We start from the raw sequence: 6,000 nt of genomic DNA, 5'->3' as shown, positions 1-6,000 counted from the left end.
AGCACTCACCGCGTGTTTAGTGGCTTCTACTCCTACATGAACCCATCTACCATCACGTAGGAATAAAAAGCCATAAGACACAACAGCAATCTCACAGGAGGAAGGGAACAGAGGGAAGGAGGAAAGAATACTAATAGAAGATTCCTTGTGGTCATAAAAGGAAAGAGTTGTTCTCTCAGCTGGAAGGAAAGAAGAGAAGAAACGGATCTTTATGGCGCAGGGTGCATGGCTGAGTGGAAAGTTAATTTAGAAGGGGAAGGTTAAATGGGAAGGAGAGAAAAAGGGAGTTCACTTATGACTTCAATTTTGTGAAGATAAATTTCCTTAAAAATGCCGCTCCCATGAAACCAAGCGTCACGATTTGAGTTCTCTTAAAGTTTGTGTTTTCTTGATGACTCCAAGATAAATATCTTCTCTAAACTAGATATTAATATTCATTTAATAGTCTGTACTTAATGCTCCACTGCACCAGAAAGCCAGCGTGCCGATATGGAGGCTGTGTGGTGGTGGTGGTGGGGGGGTTACAGTACAAGTGTGTGCACGCACAAGCCAGGCACGTCCAGATAAATATGTATGACTCCACCGCAGTAGGTTTCCTGCTTTGTATGCTAATGATCTCATTCAAGTTTAATAATGCAACGTAGGTGCGCCGAGGGTGGGGAGGTGGAGGAGGGCACCAGCAGCCATGAACGACCTCATGAGATGAAGAATCGGCAATGAGGTAACAGATTTAATCTCACTAATCAGACTGCAGGAAGAGCTCGGCTTTCCATGGAGACCTTAAAGGCTGCAGCTGACAATAAAGGCCAAAGTGTCTCTGATTAGACATCAGATTAATGACCGTTAATAGGCTTGTTCAAATTAGAGTTTTGATGTAGTATGGTGATTGCTGTTACATCTAATGAATGCATATAGCAAAAGCAGCTCTATTCATCTGGTGCATGACTTATAAGCTGCTATGAATTTGCTTAAATCAAAACACAAAACTTTGAAATGAACTGCTGCTGAAGTGACGGTTAGGCACTACTGGTTAGAGAGTTTGGTGACCAAATCTTATTGATAAATGTCAGGAACACCCCAAACCTTTCACAATGGCTGTCTTGATGCATCCTGAACTGAATGCCATGGTCACGTGCACCCATTCGGGGGCTGTGGGTTGTTGGGTTAGAGGGTCATAGACAGGAGGTATGCTTTACCGTTCCCTTGAGGCTCGTGCGACCACCTCAAGAAACATCATGAAAATGGAATGTACGATTATTGTGCGTGAAGTATTTGTAAGTTACACGAACGGATGAGGGATGCTATCATGTGTTGTCCTTATGCTGCACTTCAGTCATTTGTATGGTGCACATTTTGGTTCCCTCTTGACTTTTCGCAAATGCTGCATGGACAGAGTGTGCAGGTGACACACAAGTCCCCTTAGGACACCTGTAACATGCCCTCTGAGATCTGATTGTCTGGTTTCTTAATTTCTTACAGTCAGGCTGCATGTACAGGGCACACACTCATCACTTGAGCAGCACTAATGGGCTCCTTGGTTTTGGATGGAGTCAAAAAAAAGAAAAGTCCGTACAACACGTCTGCATCTCCCCTACTTCACTCTTACTCACCTTTGTGTGTTGTTTCAGTGTTTGTTATGACCACAGCATGCTCATAGAGAAACATGTGTATGAATGTTTTTGCTCTAGAGTAGTCTACAATCTTTTCTATCATTTCTGGAAAATAATGCATTTTTATTGTGTATTTCTTTTTCTTCAACTCATCAAAGAACACCTCATGGAGTTCCAATTTTAAGAGGTAATTCAAGGAAAAAACATAATTGTCAACTAAATATTCTGATGCTAACCTCGTCATACAAGAGCAATGTTGAGAGCCAGATAGGAGTGTCAAAAGGAGTTTAACAGCAGGTTAAAAACCACCATTCAGATTGTAAGAAGAGGCAGATAAAACAGATTAAACAAAGACAGTTAAATACATTCCTAGATTTTTATAAACTGTTTTTTTATCGTTCTGCAAAGGGCCTAAAGTAAGTCAAAACAGGTTTTTTGAAACATGTTCTTGATTTTTCTAGATGAATAATTCTTTTTTAAATTTTTATTTTGCAGATAAGATACGAGACCTACCATGACCAGGTCGACTGCTAATTCACAACACTTTAACAAACTGAGATTTGCACACATATTATATATAAGTATATATAAGTTATATTTATACAGCAACTTTTATAATTTTTAGCATTTTGCTTCATTACATGGCTTACCAGATTTGTAAAAATGATTTGTGCCTCAAAAATGTGGATCAAAAAATGTTAGTTTTAAGTCAAATGTTTTTATTAGTCACGCCACTTTTACTCGAAAAACAACACCTGATTTTCCCCACTTTTTCTTTTAGTTTGTGTTCATTTGGAGATTTCACGGTAAAATTTCACTTGTTTTAAGTAATCTTTATAGTAGACCATGTATTTTTTTATGGTGCATTCGTTATATTGAAGTTCACCTCAAATGTGTTACTTTGGTACCAAACTGCTCATAAAAGGAAGGTAATTTAGTTTAAGTTTTAAATTAATTGCAGTTCTGTGTTGGAGGATGGGGGTTGAAAACAGTTTTTTTTTTACATTGTGAATATAAATGTTATTTGCTGAAACACTTTATGAAGTCAGGATGGTGGCTGCAGCTCCGGCTGTCGCAGATGTCGGCGTCAGCAAATGAAGAACCCTGTGACACACAAAAAGAAGAGGGAAAAATTAGGGAGGAGGTGCAGGAGTTCTCCTTGAAGAGTGCAATTTTTATTACTGCGCTACAGCTAGTTATTTAATGAGACAATATTAAGGCTTCCTTATTGAATTAATGATCATTAGGAGGAGATTGAATAACAATGCATGCCTTGAAAGACATTTTTGGAGTGTGCAGTTTCGGCTGCCAGTCTGAAAAAGCCGGTGGTCTTTAGAAAGTGCTTCTCCCTGAGAAAGTGTGAAGTCTTAAAGAGCTCACGCTGTGATTTTACCCGCACGCTGACACTTCCAGCTTTCAGAGCAGACAGTAACCACAAACCAATTATGTTGAGCAGCAACTACTTGTTGATGACTTGTGCAGTTTACTACGACTAATGAAAAGTTGATAGCCAGCAGACAATTCAGCACCTGCACTGAGGTGAAAAGTGTTGAGAGTGAACGGGAAAACTCTTTACAAATGTTGCTCCGAAGAATAATTTGCAGTTTGCAAAGGCTGACCCTCCTTAGGAGAAAAATCTGCGTTTAAATATTAATGTATCACTGAAAAGGCTCTGGGAGGTGTTGGGAATAGCACTCCACACAATGAGCTGTGACATCTTCATTGAAAAATGATTGATTGGGCTGCCAGGGAGAGGTGCTGTTTGAGAGACAGATCACTCAAACAGTCAAGCTGTAAAAGCCTGGTAATATGATGAATGGTCTATTTACTCAACATATGAGGAGAGTCTTCCAAAGAGAACCAACGTGCAGATTTTAGACGTGTCCCACTAACAGAACACTAACAAATTCAATAATGTTCGTGTTTGTGCGTCGAAGAAATTATTTTAAAGACCCACTCCAATGAAAATTGGATTGTTTGTGTTTTTAACATTTTCTTGTAGCATTTTTCTCACAACGAAAGTCATATATAAAGAAAATTAGGCTTTAAATTGTATTTCTGAGCATTTCTTTATTCAAATTTTTCTGCTTCAGTAGCAGAGGAAAAAATGCAGTTTTGAAAAGCTTGTTAGGTAAAATCTACAATCCACAGGCAATAAACCCCATGGTCTGCTCAATTCCAATCCATTCACTTATATAGATCCATGTAGCTCCAATATTGCTCACCATTTTTCTTGTACTGGTTATGTTACTTTGAGGTTGTGAGGGGCGTTAAGCTAGTTGGAGAGAGTGTAAACATAGGGAAGATGGGAAATGAAAGAAGGCTCACTCTTATTTTGGCTAAAAACTGCATAATCCTGAATTAAAGATCACTGAGAATGCTTTTAAAATACCGGTAGATAAAAAGATGATCAGAGTGGGACTTCATGCAGACTGTAATTTGTAAAAACCAAAATCCAGATTCTTTTATCACTCAAATGCCATAAACAAGGTCATTTAAAAGCCTAATAGATCCCAGAATCTGTGAAAATTTGAGATTCATTCGTCCTGAATTTACCTTTTTCTTTGTACATAAAGAAAAAATGAGCCTCATTACTGTTACAGGAAAACTGTTATTAGTAACAAATGCTTCACTATCACCAGAAACCCCTGTGCTGCGACACCCATGTATCATAAATGGACCATTAAACACTTAGAAACTACAGCAAGTGTATCTAAAGTCACACCACTTATCACTTAACTAAACTGCTTCTAAGAGGATGGAGAGCAAGGCTTGATAGAGTGACCAATTTCCTCACACGCAGCATCTTTAATTGATGTGCAACAGATATCGCTGCCTCAGATTAGATAAGGGCTTGGCTCTGATGGATACCCAGATAGGCTTTCGTGGGGTGAACAGATGTATAGTCGCGCAGCAGAGAGGGATGGGGTTGCCTCTGATCGTTTCCACCCTGCAGCGAACAAAATAGCCCTCATATATCCCTGTAATCTGCATTAGTACCAGAGCACAAGCCAGGAGATAGCGCAGAGGGGGATGAGTAATGGGACAACCGCTGATTTGGCAGGAACATATTACACCTCAAATCTGAGACATCCCCAAGCGGAGAGAATATGAAATGAGGATGTCACAAACAAGAATTACTCCTGCCCTGATGGTTGGATGTATAAGATTATCACCTCACGATGCACAATGTTTTGTGTGTTTGGCTTAGGGGATATTTATCTTGAGGTAAAGAGGCATCTGCTTTGAAAACATTTTATATGGGGGCAAATGTGAATATTTGTTGACTTATTTTCATTGTAGTTAACCAAAGAGTGCTGAGATGTTTTTGGGTGGTGTTTTTGAGGAAAATTAAAGCCGCTACAGTAGTTAGTTTTATATTTCTGTCCATCCACTTTCTTCCCTAGCCCCCTATATATCCCTTCTATGGTCTTGGGGTTGCCGGAGACTGTCTCGGCTGCTGTTGGGCAAAGGCAGGGTACAGGTTGCCAGTCTGTCACAGGGCACACGAGCACACACCCACTAACAACCTGTGAAGCATGTTTTTGGACTGTAGGATGAATCTGGAGAGCCACACATGCAAACTCTGCACAGAAAGGTCCCAACCGAAGTTTGAACAGGGCCTTCTCACTGTGAAGCGAGGGCGCTAACCACTGTTCCACCGTGGAGCCCTAATTTGAAATTTCCAATGTAAAAATGTTCAGTGGACATAACAAAGTAAAGCTCCATAAGACAACCAGAGATTTGGGTGCTTAAAAGGAGAAGAACATCTTCCAGCCAGAAAATCCGAGCTGTGGCTTTGTTCATTTTTGGTAATGCCTCTCTGCATAAAGGATAATAGAGTTAGGGAATGTCAAAGAGCAAGTGTCATCTAAGATGTCGTTGGCAACATCTTCGGTGTTAAACGGTTGGGGATTAGTCCCAAAAAACATGGCAGGTGTGGATGATTTGCAACCTAAATCTGGTCTGACTGACAAGGAAAACAGAACATTGCAAAAACCAAAGAAACAACCACAAAAAATCCAAATGCACAATTCTCACAGAGAAAGTACCATATGATTATCATGTTTCTTACATTTAAACCACTAATTGGCGAGTGTTCAATTTCTAAATTATATTTAAAAGGTCAATAAATGCTTTTAAAAAAAAAGTTAATGCTAAAAGTATTGATTACTTGAAGAATAATTTTAGACTAAATTAAATGTCTTTTACTTTCTGAATCTTTGCTTTCTCCATTGTCTGTTGATGGTAAACAATGTTAACTTATATAGCACTTTACAGTCACAGTCCCATTCACTCATGCGCAGTCACATTCACACACTGATGGTGGTTCCACTGCTGAGCATTGGTGCCAACATATAACCATCAGGAGCAATGAGGGTCCGTGTTT

The 6,000-nt window shown here is 39.5% G+C and overlaps 1 long non-coding RNA gene and 1 other non-coding gene across 2 annotated transcripts in view; both read right to left on the bottom strand.

Annotated features, from left to right (window-relative positions):
- mir135b (microRNA mir-135b) lies at nt 1-90 on the bottom strand. Its single transcript, NR_107211.1, has one exon. It is a non-coding gene; the product is annotated as a microRNA mir-135b (primary transcript).
- A 269-nt stretch (nt 91-359) lies between these two features.
- LOC144989554 (uncharacterized) overlaps nt 360-6,000 on the bottom strand; it is a 50,714-nt gene continuing 45,073 nt past the window's right edge. Inside the window, exon 3 of the long non-coding RNA XR_013653803.1 lies at nt 360-2,714. This is a non-coding gene — a long non-coding RNA (uncharacterized LOC144989554). The remainder of the gene's footprint in view (nt 2,715-6,000) is intronic.

The sequence above is a fragment of the Oryzias latipes genome, chromosome 23 (assembly GCF_053564925.1).
Source record: "Oryzias latipes strain Hd-rR chromosome 23, Olatipes_Hd-rR_3.1".
Lineage (NCBI taxonomy): Eukaryota > Metazoa > Chordata > Actinopteri > Beloniformes > Adrianichthyidae > Oryzias > Oryzias latipes.
This window is presented reverse-complemented; position numbering and strand designations above follow the sequence as displayed.